General features: G+C 50.4%; 1 protein-coding gene across 2 annotated transcripts in view; it reads right to left on the reverse strand.

Annotated features, from left to right (window-relative positions):
- The window catches only part of SHANK2 (SH3 and multiple ankyrin repeat domains 2), a 559,575-nt gene extending 539,200 nt beyond the window's left edge, over window positions 1-20,375 (reverse strand). For both annotated transcript variants that reach the window (XM_070488373.1, XM_070488372.1), the window contains exon 1: window positions 19,765-20,375. The gene's annotated coding sequence lies outside the window, so the exon portion shown is untranslated. The remainder of the gene's footprint in view (window positions 1-19,764) is intronic.
- Window positions 20,376-20,839: the final 464 nt, after the last annotated feature.

A 20,839-nucleotide genomic window follows, 5' to 3' on the forward strand; every position in this document is an offset into this window, starting at 1 on the left:
AAGGAAAGCAGGCATGGCTACATTAATAGTAGATAAAGTAGACATCAGGGCAAAGAAAACTATCACGGAGATGAACACTATATAATGACAAAGGGCAATCCACCAAGAAGATATAGTAATCCTAAGTATGTATGCATCAAACCACAGAGGAGCAAATACATGAAGCAAAAACTGATGGAACTAAAAGAAAAAAGAGACAAATGCAAAATTATAGTTAGAGACCCCAACCCCCATCTCAACAAGTGGACAGAAAAATCAGCAAGGAGACAGAAGCACTCGGCCACACCATCGACCAACAGGGTCTAAGAGACATTTACAGAACATTCCACCCAACAAGGCAGATATACATTCTTTTCAAGTGTTCACGGAACATATACCAAGATAGACCATCTCCAGGGCCATAGACAAGTTCAACAAATTTAAAAGAAGGGAAATCATCCAGAGTGTGTTTTCTGACCACAACAGAATCAAACTAGAAATCCATAACCAAAAGGAAACAGACGTCTCCAAATGCTTTAAACAACACACTTCTAAACAATCCCTGGGTCAAAGAAGTTCCAGAGGAAATTTTGTAAAAGTATATGGAACTGAACAAAAATGAAAGAAACATATCAAACTCTGTGGGACCCAGCTAAAGAAGTGCTGAGACAGATATTTATGGCACTAAAGGCATGCATCAGAAAAGAAGAAGAATCTCAAAGCAAATTCTAAGTTCCCATCTCGAGAAGCGAGCGAGAGGAGGGGAAAATAAGCTTGAAGCAAGCAGACGGAAGGAAACAAGGATCGTAAGAGTGGAAATAAATGAAACTGAAAACAGAAAAACACTAGAGAAGATCAATGAAAGAATGAGCTGGTTCTCTGTAAAAGTCAATAAAATTGACAAAACTCTAGCAAGACTGACAAGGAAGAGAGAAGACACAAATCTCCAGCACCAGGACTGAAAGCGACGATCTGCTTACACACCTGTGGACGAGGAAAGAGGGAATACCACAAACAGCTCTGCAGACATAAACTTGACAATCCAGACGAAAGGAACCAATTCTTCAACAAATACAAACCATCGCAACTCACCCAATAGGAAATAGGTCCTCTGAAAGCACTGTAACTATTAAGCATGTTGAATTCATAATTTTAAAACTCCCAGTTTCGTAAGAAGAAAGAAATCTCCAGACTCAAACGGTTTCACTAGAGAATTCCATGAAATGTTTAAACAAGAATTAATACCAATCTCTTCCAGGAAACAGGAGGGAACACTTCCCAACCCATTTTATGGAACAAGTAAGACCTTGATACTAAAACCAGATAAAGATACAAAAAATAAAACCCCCACAGATCAATACCCCTGATGATTACGGCATAAAAATCCTTAACAAAATATTATCAAATAGAATTCAGCGATACTTGAAAGGAATTGTACATCATGACCAAGGGGGTTTTACTCCAGGGACTCAAGTCTGGTTTGATTTTTTTTTTTAACCAATCAATGTAATACTCTATAGCACAGGCCAAAAAAGAAAAATCACACAATCCTATCAATCAATGAAGAAAAAGCACTTGACAAAATTCAACATCCACCTATGAAAAAAATTCTCCGCAAACAAGAAGAGGGAGAATTTCCTCGACTTGATAAAGAATGTCTACAGAAAACCGTCAGCCTGCTGTATTCCAAATAGGAAACAATCAAAATGCTCTCCGTCTAGGAGCGGGAACAAGGCAAGGATGTCGGCTCTCATCAGTCTTACTCAACATTACTGACTTTCTAACAAGCAATAACGCCAGGAAAGGAAATAAGCATCCAGATCAGAAAGGAAGAAATAAAACTGTCTCTATTTGCAGATGACATGACTTTAGAAAGTCCCAAAGACTCTACCAAAGGAAAAAAAGAAACCTCCTAGAAATAATAAATGGGTTGAGCAAGGTCACAAGATCGACATATAAAAACCAATTGTATCCACATATACGAGCAATGAACATGTGGACACCGGAATTAAAACTACAATACCTTTTATCTGTGCTCAAAAAAAAAGTGAAATACTTAGGCATAAACCTAATAAGTCATGACTGGTATGCTGAAATCTATACAACACGGATGAAAGAAATCAAAGAAGATGTGAATAAGGTGAGAAACACACCCTGTCCACGGATTGGAAGGCTCAGTGCGGTCAGGACGTCCACTCTTCCCAAAGTGACATACAGGCTGAATGCAATTCCGCCCAAAATCCTGGCAAGCTATTTTTGTAGATATAGACAAGATTATTCTAAAATTTATACAGAATGGCATTTAAAATCTATATGGAAATAAATATAAAATATAAAACTTATATGGAACATAGCAAATTTGAAAAAGAATAAAGTGAATCAGTCCACCCAATTTCAAGACTTTATTATGGAGCCATGGTAGCCAAGGCCGTGTGGTTCCGGTGGAAGGACAGGCACAGAGGTCAACAGAACTCAACAGAGAGCCCAGAAACAGACCCACACATATATGCCCAAATGATTTTTTTTTTTTTTGAGGGAGATTAGCCCTGAGCTAACATCTGCTGCCAGTCCTCCTCGTTTTTGCTGAGGAAGACTGGCCCTGAGCTAACATCCGTGCCCATCTTCCTCTACTTTATATGTGGGACGCCTACCACAGCATGGCTTGTCAAGCAGTGCCATGTCCGCACCCAGGATCCGAACCGGCGAACCCCGGGCCGCCGAGAAGCGAAACGTGCGCACTTAACCGCTGCACCACCAGGGTGGCCCCACGCCCAACTGATTGTTGACAATGGTATGGAAGTCATTCAACGGCGGAAGGGCAGCGTTTTCAACAAACGGTGCTGGGGCAATTGGACATGCACCACAAGATAATGGCCATCAACCTGAGTCTCATGCCCTACACAAAAGCGAACTCAAAACGGATCACGGACTTAAATATAAAACACAAGACTATATAACTTTTAGGAAAAAGCCATTTTCTCGTAAGAGAAAATCTTCAGGATCGAGACTTAGGCAGCAAGTTCTTAGACTTGACGCCAACAGCACAGTCCACAAACAGAACACTTGATAAACCGGGGAGCATCATCAAGACTGTTGTTCTGTCTACGACCCTGTCAAGAGGGTGAGAATGCAAACCACAAACCGGGAGAAAACCTGTGCAAACCGTACATCTAACAGAGGATTAGTGTCTAGCATATAAAGAACCCTCAAAACTCAACAGCAAAAAAAATTTTTAAAATCCAATTTAAACATGAGCAAAAGACACAAAGAGACATTTTACAAAGAAGGGAGCTGGATGAGAAATAAGCCCTTGAAAAGATGTTCAACGTCATTAGCCCTTAAAGTAATGCAAATTAAAACCACGATGAGATATCACCAGCCACCTGTCGGAGTGGCTGAAATAAAACACAGTGAGAACAGCAAGCGCTGGGGAGAAGAGGAAGGAAGGGGTGCACTTGGCCCTTGCTGGCGGGAATACAAAACCATGCAGCCGCTCAGGAAACAGCATGGCGGGTTCTTAAAAGTCTAAACACACAACCACCATACAACCCAGAAATGGCACTCGTGGGCATTTTTCCGGGGGAAATGAAGACTTATGTTCACACAAAAACGTATACACTAATGTTTATAGCAGCTTTACTCATAACAGCCCCAAACTGCAAACTATCCAGATGTCCCTCGCACGGCGCGTGTTTTAACAAAGTGATGCATGCACACCATGGAATACTGCTCAGCCAAAGGAGGGAAGGACCATGGATATGCACAACAATCTCGACAAGACCATGCTGAGAGACAGGAAAGAGCCGATCCTGAAAGGTTCTTACTGAACGACTCCATTTCTGCATAATTATCAAAATGACAAAATCCCAGAGATGGAGAACAGATTAGCGGCTGCCAGGGTTGAGGGGCCGACGTGGTAGGAAGAAATGTGTGTGGCTGCAAAAGGGCAGCAGGAGAGATCCCTGTGTTGATGGAAATATTCCTATCCCGACTGTATCACTGTCAGTGTCCTGGTTGTAATAATGTAGCAGAGTTTTGCAAGATATTATGTTCCCGATTCGCTTCTGCCCTCAGCTCGATTACCAGAGAGGGCAACAGTGCAGGATGAACTCAGCTTAGCAACAGTCACCGTGTAAAGATAAAATATTCATTATGCCTGCCGGCCGAACCACAGCGCAGCGTGACCGGCAGAAGCATGAAACCGGCCGGCGTCTCCACCGTGGTGAGTGAGTGAACCCTTCTGTGGTCCAAAGGCAGTCGCGGAGCGGCTAGGAGGGACTCCCCACCTGTGGAGATGCCCAAACCCATTCACGGTGCCCTCTCCTGGTAATGCCCGTGGTCGGTTGTCACAGGAACAACTTCAATCGGTTCACACCTCCCTGGACCTACCCTCTGGGGAAGCCCTCTCCACGTGACCCTGGACTTGGTCACTCTGTTCTCTTTGGCCAAATGGACAAGAGCAAAGGGACAATAGCAAAGGTGATGCAAGACGAGACTGAAAAACCAGTGGCCCATGGGAGCTTGCTCTCTCTTGCTATTCTCAGGAACCCTGCAGCCACCAAGTGACCAAGCCGGGCTAGCCTGCCGGGCGACGGGAAACAGATGGGTGCTGTTACCCCCACGGCCCCAGGCAACAGCAAGCCAACCCCCCAACACGTGAGTGAGGCCAGCCCACCAGCTGACCACACGTGAACGCAGCAGACCAGAAGAACCGTCCAGCTGAGCCCAGCACAAATGGTCGATTTACAGAATGTTGAAACTATCTGGCCCACAGTTTGGTTTTATAAATAAAGTTTTATTAGAACACAGCCATGCACATTCATTGACATCTTGCCTTTGACTGCTTTTAAATAAATTAAAACATTTAAATATGAAAAACCAAAGGGAATTGGGTGGCAAAGTTGGAGAGGGGCTGCATAGCACACAAGTGAAAAATATTTGCTCTCTGGCCCTGAAATAAACGGTTGTTGCTTGACCTTTTATTTTGTTGTTTTGCCCCAACTTTTGGAGTGGTTTGTTATGCAGGAAAAGTTAACTGATACAACCCTCAACTTAATAGTTACTTATTAGGCAGGTGCTGCCATCTCCATCCTCCAGATCAGGAAACTGGGGGTCAGAGCAGTTAGGGATCAGGCAACCCCCAAGGTCACGTGGGTGGTGCACCCAGGAAGCATCCGGCAGAGCGGGATTTTACCCTGGTTTGTCCAACACCAAAGGCCCTACCCTGCCTTTCTAGAAAGGGCTCCTAAATGATTATTAACTTAATGAACATTCCCTCTCCGCCTCCCAGGCCCTCTGCTCCCTCTTCAATAAAAGACGGCGGGATAAAATTTCAAATGGACAAAAGCACAGCCACGTCAGCAGAATCCATCTGAGAGCCGAGACGGCCCGCGTGGAACAGCACACCTCGCGAACCCACCCCCCCCAAACCCTGGCCATCTGGAGCTCCTGGGGGTGGAAGTGGAGGGGAGGGTGTCTGCTCCTCTGGGGACCTCCCCCTTGGGACCCCCCCATAAGTGATGCACAGTCTGCTGCCTCTGTCCCCACTCCCTGTGCACAGGGACTAAAGGAGGAGCTCTGGTGACCCCCAAAGCTGCGATGTCCCCTGCAAGGGCAAGAGGCAGCCTGGGTGGGGGGCTGCCAGGTCCACCCATCATCCTGAGATTCCACATGAACCTGGCGCACCCACATAGCCCAGGCCAGAGGCTCTGCAGAGAACAGGCGGCAGGGGTGGGAATTCACCACAGAGCCTGTGCCGAAACAGGAGGTCCCCATCAGGACAGAGGACGGGGGTTTACGGACTCCAGCACCTGCATGTGGATGGGTCGCACCTAAACGGACTAAGCATATACTGTCAATAATGGTAACAAGAGCAGTTCGCAGTACAGGAATGCTTATTATAGTCTCAACTTTACATAAATTCTCTTATTCAATGCTCACAGCCACCTGAGGTATGTTACTACTCCATTTTAAGGATGAGGAAATTGAGGCCCAGAGAGGTCAACTGGCTTGCCCAAGGTCACACAACAATTACGTGGCAGAGCTGGCCAAGTGCAGCACTTCTGAGAGCCACAATGCACCACCCACTTAGAGGACACACGAGCACACACCTGGGGGCAGTCCCGACACTCCCCAAAGCCCCAGAGATCTGGGGCAAGAGGACAGACGTCAGAGAACACCACCCCACCCTGGCCGGCGCTGTTCTGCCAAGTGGCCCAAATCCTCCGGACAGAACACCCACCACCACAGCCTGGGAGACCAGTGTGCTGAAACACCGCACACGCTTTCCTCTGCCAGGATCAACGCGCCGGTCAGGACCCGGGTGTGTACGAATCCATCAGAAGCACGTTTGACAAGCTGGATCCATCTGCGTCCCCCATCCCCCTCCGGGAGTTCCAGGGAGATGGGCTACCCAAACACAGTCACGGGGGACAGATTTCATTAGAAGGGGACAATCCAACTAAAAGTCACACCACCATCTTATTCACAAAGGTCCTGGGGCCTTCGGGAAGGACCATCCACAGATGACTGGTAGAGGCCACTGGGCACACTGGGAGGGATGGACATTCTGGGAAGGAAGCTGGACAAAATGCCCATGTCCCTCCCGGTTCTAAGACCGGCTTGGTTAAAACCCATAATGCTCCAGCTGACTCGTAACCCCAGTCAACGCCCCTCTCTGAACCTCAGTTTCCCCTTCTGTAAAATGGACATTAAAACGCTTCCTCCCAGACAGAGGCTGTGCAGACTCCATAAGACGACAGGCGTGGAGGTGCCCAGCACAGGCAGGAACTAAAACGCGTCCTGACCCAGTTTGGAGATAATATACAAATAATGACAATTCTAAGAATTAATCAGGCTATCTGCAAAGATACAGCAACTACTTATATTTTATGTGACAGCATCGTTAATAGAAAATAGTTTTCAATGAGGGTTTACCTATTATGATGTAATTAAGTGGGGAAGCCTGGCAAAGAAATCATTTTTGCCTCAAAACGTGGAACAACGTGTATCCAGCCAGACGGCTCGGAGGGAACTCCTTCCTCCCTGGAAAGCACGACCCGCCTGGTCCCCCGCCAAGGCCGCTGACCCCGCAGCGAGGCGCGGGCTACAGTTTGCTGGGGATCTGCCCGGTGTTTGGGCGACCGCACACTCCGCCAGCCTCAGGACTGTGAGGCCACCCAGCAGGGCCAGAAAACTGTGTGCCTATGACTCGGGGGCAGCAACGAATGTTAAATACTAATAATACCCCGTTCCAGGACACTTCATGGAAGAATCTCGTTCTGCAGGAGAGTAAAGCACAGAAGCGTGGGCCGCTTGGCTCCGTCTAGGTGGGGCGTCCACAGCAACCCGCACGGGCATCACCCTGGACGGACCGAGCACCGGGTCCGCCGTGTCCAAGTCAGACCCACTCGGCCGCGTGCTGGCTGGGAGCCCTGAGCTGACCAACTCCTTTATGCTGGTTCCTTTTATCGACCGCAAAATGGAGGAATTTGCAACGCGGCTGTCTGTGGTCTAAAGGAGATAATACAACCAAGCACCCAGCTTCCTTTAAAGGGATGTAAATACACAGTGTGGACTTACAGCTGAGATCAACAGACCAACGGGAGAGAAGGGACAGCCCAAAAACCAATCCCCAAATGAGCCTGGCAGCTGGATCCACGACGCAGGGGCAGGGACAAAGCCACCACGGGCTGGGACAGGTCCTTCTGTGCAGAAAGAGACAAAGTCGATCCCCGTCTTATACTAGACGCTAGTGCTAACTCTAGATGGAATAATAAAAAAAAAATTAAAATCATTAGAAGAGAATAATAAAAAAGAATGTCTTATGACAACGGGGAAAGGAAGATTTGAAAAAGAGAAACTATACAGAGAAAAGAATGATTAATTCGACCACAGCAAAATGTAAAACTTCTTTATAGCAAAAGCCTACATACCGTAAGCAGAAGTGAAAAGACAAGACAAGCCAGGGGGGAAGCTGTATCCAGAATATATAAAGAGCACCTACAAATCAACAAGAAGCAAATGACCCCCCCCCAGGAAAGAAAATGGATTTCAGAAAATTCAGACAATGGAGAGGTGAATGACCAATGAACTGGAAGACGCTGCCCGTGAATCAGAGAAAATGCAAACTAACACAGGATGCCCCTTCCTGCCCAGCAGGTTGGCGTAAATCAGTCAACACCACATCTCACTGAGGATGGGGGCGCAGGGAGCTGTCACACCATGAGGGGGGGATTAGAACTTGGTAAACGCCCTTGGAGGTCAATTAAGGAATATTCATGAAAGCCAAATTTGGGTCCACGCAAGCTGAAGACTCAGCAACTTCTCCCCGAGTGACATAACCACAGAAGAGCTGACTTTCCTTGCAGCACAGGCTGAAAAGAGAAACACTGAAAACAGCCTAAACGTCAGCAGGAGAAGAACGGATGAACGGGGGTCACCCATCCCATGAAATACTGTGCAGCGGTCAAAATGTGCAGAATGGAGCTACGTGATCAAAAGGGATTTTTTTTTTTTAAAGTAGCTATTAATCAAGGTGCCACCAAGACAAAGCTTCCAGGGATCCAGCAGTGCCCTGACCCCCCTCCCCCGCCCCACACAGGCCACCCAGTGTCCCACCCGACCAGCAAACATGCTCCCAGGTTGATGGCTCATGAGATGCGCACAGAACACACTGCACAACCAGCCGTGTTTCAGGTCACGAGGCAATGAGAGAGCACTCGGTGGGTTAACAAGGTTCCTTCTGCAGGAGACATTCTCTCCCCTGGTCCTCTCTCTGGCCCAGCGCCTCCCTCCGTCCTGCCCTAGACCCGGGCTGAACCCACACAGGTGAGGCACCAGGTGCCCAGGAAGAAGTATGTTTCCTCTCTGGGGGACAGGAACCCTGGACGTGGGGAGGAGTCACATCCACAATTTCTCCAACATCCAGGGTCACCCCTGCTTGGTCCAGAGACCTAAGAAGAAAGGTGGGCTCTTTCCGTGGGAGAGTAACCACGTGAGGCCAGGGAGTTGCACAGTCTCGGCCTTGGAGTCCCAGGACCAGATGGGCCCCGGGCTGGTCACTGCGTTAAACGTGCTTTCCGAAAGCAGGGACTCGAAAAGAGATCTGCACACCCACGTTCACAGCAGCGCCATTCCCAACAACCAAAAGGTGGGAGCAGCCCAAGCGTCCATCGACGACGAACAGATAAGCAACATGGGTCTACCCACACGACGGAATATTACTCAGCCTCAAAAAGGAAAGAAATTCTGGCACCTGCTACAACGTGGACGAACCTTGAGGGTGTCATGCTGAGTGAAATAAGCCAGCCACAAAAGGACAAACATTATGTCATTCCACGTTATCCCCAGAGTCACCAAATTCGTAGAGACAGAAAGTAGGATGGAGGGTTCCAGGGGCTGGGGGAGGGGGTGGGGAGTGAGTGTTTAACGGGAACTGAGTTTCAGTTTGGGAAAATGCAGAAGTTCTCGAGATGGATGGTGCTGACGCTTCGATGACAATGTGCATGTACAGGCCACTAAACAGTGTACGTTACGAGGGTTCATTTTATGTCATGTGTATTTTAGCACAACTTAAAAAACGTTAAGTGCAAAAAAGTGTTTTTAGATCCAACTTCCATTAAATTCTTCACTTAACAATTTCCTGCTTCCCTCGCCTCCTTCACGTCTTTGCTCAAGCGCCACCTTCTCAATGAGGCCGCCCTGACACCCCTCACTCCCAGCCCCCTTACCAGGCTCTCCTTTCCTCCTGTATTGCATAGATGCTTCTCCATTATCTCTTACTTACTGTTTGTCTCCCGTGGCCAGAATGCCAGCCCTATAGGACAGCAATAATTGTCTGTCTGGTTTGTTGTACCCCAAGAGTCCAGACATCTTGACAGACATCTATAGGACACGCCACCCAAGGACAGCAGACACACGTCTTTCTCAAGTGCACGTGGAACATTCTCCAGGACTGACCACGTGCTAAGCCATAAAAAAGCCTCAATTAATGTAAAAGGACTGAAATCACACCACGAATGTTCTCCAACCACAATGGAATGCAATGAGAAATCAACAGGAGAAAGAAATTTTAGAAATTCACCAATATGTAGAAATTAAACAACAGACGTCTAAATGGCCAGTGGGTCAGGGAACAAATCACAGGGAAATTAGAAAATACTTCGAAATGAGTGGAAAAGAAGATAAAATACATCAAAATGTGTGAGAGGCAGCCAAAGCGTGCTTAGAAGGAAATTCATAGCTATAAATGTCTATACTGAAAAGAAGAAAGATCTCAAATTAACCACCTCTCCTTCCACCTTATGAAACTAGAAAAAGAACAAACTAGAAGCAAGCAGGCAAGAGAAAGGAAATAACAAAGGTTGGGGTGGAAATTGATGAAAAAGAGAACAGAAAAACAATAGAGAAAATTAAGAAAACCGAAAGCTGTTCTCTGAAAAGGTCGACAAAATTGACAAACTTTTAGCCGGACTGATCAAGATGAAAAGGGAAAACACTCAAATTACCAAATTCAGAAATGGACAAGAGGCCATTTCTGCTAACCTCACAGAAATAAAAAGAATGATAAGGGGACACATGAACAACTGTGTGCCAATCAATTAGACAGCTTAGATGAAACAGAGATTTCAGTGAGACCAAAACTAATAACTGTGACTCAAGAAAAAACAGAAAAGCTGAATATGCCTCTAACAAGCAGAGATGAAATTAATAAATTTAAAACTCATGCAAAGAAAAGCCAGATGGCTTCCCTGGTGACTTCCACCCAACATTGAGGGAAGAACTAACACCCACTCATCACAAACTTTTCTAAAAAATAGAAGCCAATACCTCCCAACTCATTTTAGGAGGCCAATCTTACCATGATTCCATCACCAGAAAACTACACACCGGTATCTCTTACACGCAAAAAGCTCAACGGAAAACCAGCAAACTGAACCCAGCAGAAGGTAAAAGGGATTCTAAAAGATGACCAAGCGGGATTTGTCCCAGGAAGGCAAAGTTGGTTTAACATCCAAAAATCAATTAATGGAATGTACAGCCTATTAAAGGAACAGGAGCGGCAGATCATCTCAATGATACAGAAAAAACACTTGACAAAATCCAGCCCCCCTTCACGATAAAACGCTCCACAAACTCAGAAGAGAAGTGAACGTCCTCCACCCGAACCAGGGCCTCCAGAGGAACCCACAGCTCACAGCACATTTCATGGGAGGAGACTCGACGCTTCCCCCGAAGGTCAGGGACGAGACACTGACGGCCTTTCTCAACACCTCTATCCGACACTGTCCTGGGGGTTGTGGCCAGCGCAAACAGGCAAGACAATGAAACATCCAGACTGGAAAGGAAGAAAGAACATGATCTCTCTATCAGTAGATGACACAGTCTCGTATGTAGAAAATCCCAAGGAATCCACTAAAAACACTGTTACAACTAATACACAGGTTCAGCAAGACTGGAGAATATAAGACCAACACACAAAAGTGAATTCTATCTCTATACACTAGCAATGAACGGTTTGGAGACCAAATTAAGAAAATTTTATTTACAATATTTAAAAGAACCACATTTTTAGCCATAAATCCAACAAAAGAAGTGGAAAATTTATAATCTGAAAACTAGAAAACATTTTTGATAGAAATAAAAAGTGCTGGGGCCGGCCCAGTGGCACAGCAGTTAGGTTCGCACATTCCGATTCTCGGCGGCCCGGGGTTCACCGGTTTGGATCCTGGGTGCGGACATGGCACCACTTGGCAAACCATGCTGTGGCAGGTGTCCCACATATAAAGTAGAGGAAGATGGGCACAGGTGTTAGCTCAGGGCCAGTCTTCCTCAGCAAAAAGAGGAGGATTGGCAGTAGTTAGCTCAGGGCTAATCTTCCTCAAAAAAAAAAAAAGAAAAGAAATAAAAAGTCCTAGATAAGTGGGAAAATAACTTGTGTTCAGAGATCAGAGGACTCAGTATTGTTAAGACGGCAATTCTTTCCAAAATGAGCTACAGATTCAAAACGATCCCTATCAAATCCTAGCTGACTTCTTTGCAGAAGTTGATAAACTGATCCTAAAAGTCAGACGGAAATTCAAGGGACCCAGAACAGCCAAAACAATGTTGAAAAAAGAAGAGTTAAGCTGGAGGACTCACCTTTCCTGATTTCAAAACTTACCACAAAGCAACAATAAGCAACACAGTGTGGCACTGGCATAAGAATGGACATAGGGATCAAAGACAAAGACTGGAAAATCCAGAAATAATGCCATGTTTCTATGGTCAACTGATTTTCAACAAAGATGCCAAGATGAATCAATAGGAAAGTACTGTCTTTTCAACAAATGGTTCTGGGACAACTGGGCATCTACCTGCAAAAGAATGAAGTTGGATGCCTTCCTCACACCCCACACAAAAATTAATTCAAAATGGGTCAAAGACCTAAACGGAAGAGCTAATGGTATAAAACTGTTAGAAGAAAACACAGGCATAAACCAGCAGGACCTCAGGTGAGGCAAATCCTTCTCAGACGTGACACTAAAAACACAAGCAACAAACTGAAAAAACAGATAAATAGACTTCATCAAAATTTAAAGCTTTCATACTTCAAAGGACACCATCAACGAAATAAAAAGACAACTCACGGAATGGGAGAAAATGGTAGCAAATTGTATATCTGATGAGGAATTTGTGTCTAGAATATATAAACAACTCATAACTTACTAATAAAAGGACAAAAACCCAATTAAAAAATGAGCAAAAGGGGTTGGCCCCGTGGCCGAGTGGTTAAGTGCGTGTGCTCTGTTTCGGCGGCCCAGGGTTTTGCAGGTTCCAATCCTGGGCGCGGACACGGCACCACCCATCAAGCCATGCTGAGGCGGCGTCCCACATGCCACAACTAGAAGGACCCACAACTAAAAACATATACAACTATGTACTGGGGGGATTGGGGGAGAAAAAGCAAAAAAAAAAAAAAAAAAAAGAAGATTGACAACAGTTGTTAGCTCAGGTGCCAATCTTTAAAAAAAAAATGAGCAAAGGACCTGATTAGACATTTCTCCAAGCAAGATATACAAATGGCCAACAAGCACGAGAAAAGGTGCTCACACCATCAGCCATGAGAGAAATGCAAATTAAAAAACAGTAAGGTAACACTTTACACCCACCGAGATGACTATCAAAAGGACAAGCATTGGTGAGGCACGGAAGTCGGAACCCCAAACCCCGTTGGTGGGAACGCAGAGTGGTCCACCCACTTTGGAAAACAGTCTGGCAGTCCTTCAAAAGGTTAAACCTTGAGTTAGCACTCACCCAAGCAATGCCGCTCCTAGGTAAACATACAAGAGAAATGAAAACGCACATCCACACAAGAACTTGTCGGTGAATATTCACAGCAGAGTGACTCATAATAGCCAAAAAGTGGACACAACTTGAATGTCCATCAACTGATCTATGGATGAATAAAATGTGCCATAGCCATACCACAGAATATTACTCAGCCGTGAAAAAGGAATGGAGTACTGATACGTTCGAGAACATGGATGAACCTTGAAAACATTACTCTAAGTGAATGAAACCAGGCACAAAAGTCCACATATTGTATGAGTCCATGTCTGTGAAACGTCCAGAACGAGAAATCTAGAGATACAGAACCCACGCACCCAGCTTCCAGCAACATCCTGGTGTAATCTTGGTGGAGGGAAGTTCACGTCCCACCTGCCCCGGACCCTGACACCCGAGAGGCCTGAATGCAGCTGTGGGGCTGGCCCACATCCGAAAACCTCACAGTGAGGCCGGGAAGGGCCAGGCCAGTGGCCTGACTGGTTTTGTGACTTCCTGGAGCTGAGTGCACACACAGGCAGGAGAGTCTGGAACCACCGATGCTTTCCAGCCACTGGGTTCTATTGCACAAACACCCCCTGGGGGGGCTCCACACCCGGCGCCCTCAGGACCCTGAGACGCAGAGGAGCTAGACCTGGTCCCTTGCTGGGAAAGTGTCTGCCTGGCGATAGGGGCCCTGCAGGAAGCAGGGGCAAATGCCTGCGGTTTCCCAGGCTCCCAGCACAGGAGGATGGGAACCCAGAGCAATTCATCAAGATCAGGAAGGAGGAAGATGTAGGGGAGGGGAGAAGGAAATAAACCCTGGACAGGAGCAGCTGCGCACCTGAGACAGCGCAAGGGCGCCCTCGGCCCCTCACTCAGTGTTTCTTCTCCCCAGGGCAGGGACTGCATGCTGAATTTTCAGGATCCTGGAGCTTCGAAGGCTCATTTCCCTCCTCCCAGGCCAGGCTTCAGCTCTGCTCAAGTGTGCGACCCGTTCCCTGGCCCCAGGCCTCCCGGGACCCAAGCCGGTGGGCCAGAGTCCCCACCGCTCCATCCTACCCTTCCTCAGGCTCAAGCCGCATCACGGGTCCATCGGAGCCCGGGGAAAGGCCCCTGTTGTCAGGGGTCTCGGCCACGCCCCACCCCACTGAGGATTCTGGGAGCTGTTTCTGATTTTTCCCGTGCAGCCAGGGAAGGAATTGGACCAGAACCCAGAGTGAGGACAGTCTGGGGCAGGACACCCCAATCCACAGGGCCTGGTCCATGCAGAATATGCAGGTGGCAGAATCTGTCACTACTGTCACCTAGGAATCACCACCGTCCCCAGGTGGGAATCATCTGCCAAGGTGGGTATGAATCTTGCCCATTTCTCTCTCCTCCCCAGAAGGGGGCTTCAAGCTGGGGTTCAGAGGGTCTCCAAGGGGCACAGTCAAAGGGCCTCAGAGTCTTTACTGAAAAGACAGTGCAGACAGGCCTTGAGGTCGTCCCTTTCCCCAGAGGCCTCTCCATCCTTTACATAAGAAAGCCCTTCTCATCCCCTCTGAACCATGTGGGGATGGAGGGGTGTGCGTCCAGTGAGGGGACCCCCGCCTCCCAAAGGGAGTGATTAACCTACAGCTTATGTCCGGTAACATTTTCCTTTCTCCGTTTCTAAAAATCCGTAATGGATTCATAGTGTTTGATCATTCAGTTTTCTCAACCCAGAAGCGATTTTTTTTTAAACACTTAGTACTTGAGGTCAAAAGAAATTTTTCAGAAGTCCATTTGTGTATATTTCCCTTGCAGACAGATAGGCTCAATCGATTAATAAAAGACCTACAAGCAGGAAAGTCTATGAATTAAGATAAAATTCTCTGGGGAAGTGACAGGAGAAAATCAAGGGGCGAAAGGACCAGTGGACACTCCCTACGGCTCCTCCATATCTCCGTCCAGGGAAGTTGGGGGGGGCAGGTCACTGGGGTTCAGACCGCCGGGGACAGAGTTCAAGGTAGGAAACAGTGACTTTTCAAATGCCACTATTTACTCACAGTCGAGGCTCGACATCCTCGGCAAATATTTAAACCCAGGAAGAACAATTTTAGACGCTCACTTAACACCGCACGAGAGAAGTCGAGTAAAACGGGTACTGTCAGAATCCGGGACGGGTCTCCGGTGGCTCCTTGTGCAATTCTCTTGGCTTTGCTGGATGCCTGAATTTTTCACACGAAAATGGTGCCGGCCACGTGTGACATGACACACAGTTTCTAAAATCAAAGGCTTCAGGGAGTTGAGAGGCCAAAACATTTTTTTTTTGAGGAAGCTTGCGCCAGCCAGGCGCAGCCACCGTTTGCATGCAACCATTATCCACCTAAGGAAGGCCTCCGGGTGCGGCTCCCAGATGAGCGTTTAAGAGAAGCAGCTCAGGACTATCGCCAACCATCCTCCCTGCTAAAACCTTGCGCATTTCTCCACGTGTGTTCCTGGAACTCTTGAGGGCGGAATTCCTCCCGCCGGCTCCAGTCTGGCCTCTCCAGCCTCAGTTAGAATTTCTGGGGGGGTGGGCTAGGAGCCCCTCGCCTCTGACGCCCATGCTTTGAAATCTGCAGCTTTGACAACAGAAGCTCCAGGCCACCCCCAGAGCCCGAGGAGAGGGGCTTGGCAAACCTCACAAGGAATTTCAAACTCCCTCCAGGTCATCGGTGCCAGTCCCACCCCCTCCCTGCACAGACAGGTGATAGGCGATCCCGGGGACCCCTGCTCTTTACACAGCTCCAGACTCCCAGCAGCCCCGCAGGCTTTTAGGGGCTTCATCTCCCAGGAAGTGACACGTGCGTCAGCTGGCCCATCCCCAGGCACACCCATCAAGAGGCACCAGGTCACCAACCTTGGGCCCAGGCAGGCTCTTGGCTCTGCCCCAGTATTGATAATGAGCTTATTTCCCTCCACCCCATTAAGACTGGAAACCCCTTAAGCCGTGGGAAGCCTCATGCCAGACGCATCCTTGTCCCCCCAAAACTGACCTCAATATTACCAATGGCGCCAACGACGTTAACATTCATTAGCCCCTTCAAAACACTTCTTTTATCTGCTTCCAAAGAAAAAAACAAGGCCTATCACGTCAAGAGGTCTGATCAGAAACCATGGGTTTCGTTCGAGGACCGTAGCTCTTTTTCATACCACAGTAACAAGGAGAATAGTTTTCTATCTGGATGAACTTTCCCGCTGAGTGACAGCATCCTCTGAGTGACGTGCATCCTAGCCGTGTGTGTTGTGGGCGATTAAGGGCTGAGTTCTCTCTCTCAGCCTGCCTGGGGGGCAATCTGAGCGCCCCTACTCACTAGCTGTGTGGCTGAAGGCAAGCAGCTTCGCTCCTCTGAGCTCAGGCTCCCGATCTGTAAAATGGGAATACGCATCCACTGCACCTCTCTCCCTTTGGGGTTCTGTGGGACTCGAACGAGGTCATCTATAGCAACAGTGCGACGCTGTGCTCCTGCATGCCTGGCAGGAGGAAAACACTCGAGAAGCCAGGACGTTAGCTGTCACTGCCGCGGGCACTGCTAGGATCACGATGACTGATGACCCGGTGGCTCTTTCCTCGCCCCTGGACCAAGAACCAGACCACTTCCGCTGAGGCCCAGGGCAAGGCAGGCAAAGAAATGATCAGACAGCCAGACCTCGCCCAGGTGTTCTCATATCCCCACACCCCCAACCTCTCCCAGACTGGGTTGGGGACCCTCTCTGTGCCCTATGGCACCCACTGGTCACCTCTATTGCAATCCCTGTCCCACTGTGCACTGATTGTCCAATCCCTTCCCGTCTCCTCACTAGCCCGGAAACTCCCAGGCGGCAGCCCCAGTGGCCAGCCCCCAGCCTGGCACAGGGCAGACCACCGTCAGATGATTATGTATTGAGCCCCTTTTCATGCAACAGGCAGAGAAAATCCGATACGCTCTAGATCATCTCTGATCCACCGTCAGAGAATGGCAGGCCCTCACAGGGGCAGGCAGGGGTAAGGCGCAGTGGCCAGGGTCACCAGGGTCACCTGCCCGGGGGCTCCAGGCTCCGAGCCCTTCACCCAATCAGTTCACGGACTTTCAGCAAGTGTCCAGGTGAAGGGCTAGGGGATCCAAAGACGAAAAAGACCAGCCTGTTTGGGGGGCTTTCCTCTCTACCCCTCTGCACACTCCCCTCTCAGTCAAAGCAGAGGAGTCAGTCAGTTTGCCCGGGGTCACTTGGACGATGGAAGATCCTAAATGTTTCCTCCTTCAGGCTCAGGACAAGAGGCTGGTAAAGGTACTTCTTCTCTGCCAGCTTCTCCAGCCAGGCCACCCCCGCCGCTCCCCTGGGGAGTGACTCTCAGATTGTAGATCCAACAGCCTCCAGCGAGGAGGGACCTTAAATTCACAAAGCAGGAGCTGGAATTCCAGGGAAGGGAGAGTTCAGGGGTCAGAGGCTGGAGCTAACCGGGACCCTCATCCCCAGGATTCCTCTGGAGCAGGAGGCGTGCTCTTGGTCCCCGGAGCAGCTCCCTCACTGAGCCCCACTTTGGAAAAGCCCGGAATGCTCATGCGAGATGACAAGGACACCAGCACGATCATTTAAGACTCTACTACATATGTGGAAATAAGACAAGTAAGATAAAGAAATATTTTTCTATGAAAATCAGTTTTTACTAGGGTTTTCCTATATACTGGTCAACTCCTGGCATGTTTTTCTTAATTTCACGGTTTTTCTTCCATCTTTTTCCCCATGGCTATGAAAAGTTAAACGCAAAGTTCCTCAGGACTCCTTTATCTTCCTCCTGCTGGTATTCCTCACAGGCGACCATGACTCTCCATGTCTGGGGCCCCCCAGAGGCCTGGACCAGGTCACCTGCACATGGTGACCCCTGGATGTGGGCTGGGGGGCCTTGCACTCGACTCCAAGCGCTCGCCAAATAAATGAACGAATGACAACCTCTTGGAAACTCACCTGAATGTGAACAGGGTTTTCTAAGGCAAAATGTCCTGGGGGGACAGTAGGCAGAAAGATTCCCTCCCCATCCCCCCAAACGGGATCTGATTCATGCCAAGCAGCCAAGTGCTGTCAACAGTGCCCACGGGGACGTGCCTTTATAGGCAAAACCACCTTATTCAAAAAGGGCTCCTTTTGATCCTGGAAGAATTGCAGCTTCTTCCACAGCAGCTCAAGGAAGAGCCCCACTTTCCACCCAGTTCTTCCTTCTGGAAAAACCAGAAATTCCTCAGCATCATAATGGAACCTGCCTCCTTTAGAACACGCTCCCCCAGGCGTTTTCCATCCAGCCACTACTAAGACAGCCTAATTCCCATTAAGACAAGCGTCTCCCTCAGGCCTGCTTAAGGATGCTGTGACTTGCTGGGCAAAAATCCACGGCTCGCACTTACTAACCAGCCCCCACTCAGGGCGGCCGCATTGACCTCCGCCCTTAATCACCGCTGAACCCCCAACGGGTACAAAGCTCCGAGCACACGCAGCCTTGTTATCGCCCACAAGAGGTTTCAAAATTCAGGGTCTTCAAAAGCAGCCGCCTCCGGGGTGGGCTGTTCCGGGCATCCGGGACCCCCCAGGGAGCCAAGTTCCCGCTGGCGCGGAGGAGGTCGCCACCAATTATTATTTAATTAACAACAGGGCACTCGGATCAAGGCGGATCCAGGGGCGCGCGGCCTCTCCCTGCGGCCGGGTCAGCGAAGCCGAGGGGCGAGTCCCGGGGAGAAAGCAAACCGCCGTCCCCAACGGAGGACTTCCGAAATTACCTGCTTCTAGGAGCTTAATTTAATTAGCGGACTGACCTCATTAATTCGAACTTGAGTTTCAGACAAAAAGAGGTCATGGAACTATCTAATTTACTCCCTCGAATTTCCACGTGGAAACCACTTTATTTTCGGATGGCCTCTGAGGACTTCCAGGACTGCGCCCCAACTGCCAGCCCCGACGCCCCCAAGTACCGGGGCCTGAGCTCCCACCTGTGCGGCCCAAGCGCCTTCTCAGATCCGCCGCCCAGGGTCGCTTTAAACGCTCCGCCGCGAAAGCCCACGGTCACGAGCACCAGCCTCGCCCCCTTTGGATGCCCCCAGCCCCACCGCAACACTAACCTCGCCGGTGCGCCCGCCCTCTCATCCCGCGCTGAGTGTCGGCGCGCAGACCCTCCAGGAGGGCAGCACACTGCGGGCCCGCACCCTCCGGACCCCGTACCCTCCGAATCCGGACACTGAGGTCACTCTGGCCCCTGCACCCTCCAAACCCGGGCGGTGTCGTCCACCTCGGCCCCCTCATCCTCCGAATCCGGGCAGCGAGCTCCCTTGCGCCCCCTGCACCCTCTGAACCCAGGCGGCGAGGTCCACCCCGGCTCCCTCACCTTCCAAATCCGGTGGCGAGCTCCCCCGCACCTCCTGCCCCCTCCGAACCCAGGCGGCCAGGTCCACCCCAACCCCCGCACCCTCCGAACCCGTGCAGCGAGGCCCTCCGCGGGGGTCGCACCTGCTCGAGCAATCCAGCGGCCCCAGGTGGCCAGTGCGCGGTCGGTGTCTCCAGGCGCTCCCAGCTCCCTGCGTCCCGCGCGCCCTGCAGAGGCGCCTGGGCCGCGGGCTGCGCGGGCGGAGCTGCCCGGCCGCCGGGAGGAGAGAGGCCCGGGCAAAAGTTGCCAGGGAAACTTGAGCAACTCGAGCGCGCCGGTGCCAGCCTCCTGCATAATTCACGGGCAGCGGCGGCGGGGCGCGGGGGCCGCTCACCTGCACCAGCCGAATCCCCCACCCCGGCTGGGGCGCGCGGTGGGCAGAGGCCCAGCACCTGGCCGGGGCTCTGCGCGACCCGGGGGCTCGACCCGCGACCCCCGGGCCTGCACCGGGCGCGCGGGCCCGGGCCTCCCTGAGCCCGCCGCGCTCGCCGCGCGCAACTGGATGGGGGCTCTGGGCGCTGGTGCGGGGCCGGGTGACCGCAGCAGGGTCTCTGGGGACCCTGCGACCACAGCTCGGGTCCGCGCCCCCCGCGCGCCCCCTGGCGGCCCTGCGCCGACTCCTCCGCCGGGCATGCGGGCCCAAGTCCCGGAGCCCGCGGGCAGCGACCTAGGGCAATGAGACCCCGGGCGGGGGTGGAAGTAGGTCTGTCTGCGTTGCCCCAGGGGTAGGCGCAGGGCGCGTTAAGGGTGAAAGGGTTTATGCGCTGGGAGGACAAAGCGGGTACTCCTGCGCTCTGTGCCCACGCTGCTTCCAAAGCGTTTTAAACCGGCCGCTACTCCGGAGGAATCGGGGCGGAGGGGGGTGGGGGGGTTGGGGGGGTGTCTCTACAGGGAAGCGATTCACTCCCCCCGACGCGAGAAACCCTCTCCCCAACCCCCCAATCCCAGCCTCTATGTGTCCAGGAGCCGGTAGTTGGTGCTCCTGGAATCCAGACGCACCCAAAATGCAGCCAGAGAGCAGGGTCGGGCGCCCTGGGGCCACCTACTGTCCTTCCCAGCCCGCGCGGGGTGCCCTAGCCATCCCCGCCCCGCGCCCCAGGCCGCAGCCTTACCTGGCTCGGGCTGCAGCTCGGCGAGTCGGGGCGGGTCGGAGCTCCC

The sequence above is a fragment of the Equus asinus genome, chromosome 17 (genome assembly GCF_041296235.1).
Source record: "Equus asinus isolate D_3611 breed Donkey chromosome 17, EquAss-T2T_v2, whole genome shotgun sequence".
Taxonomy (NCBI): Eukaryota; Metazoa; Chordata; class Mammalia; order Perissodactyla; family Equidae; genus Equus; species Equus asinus.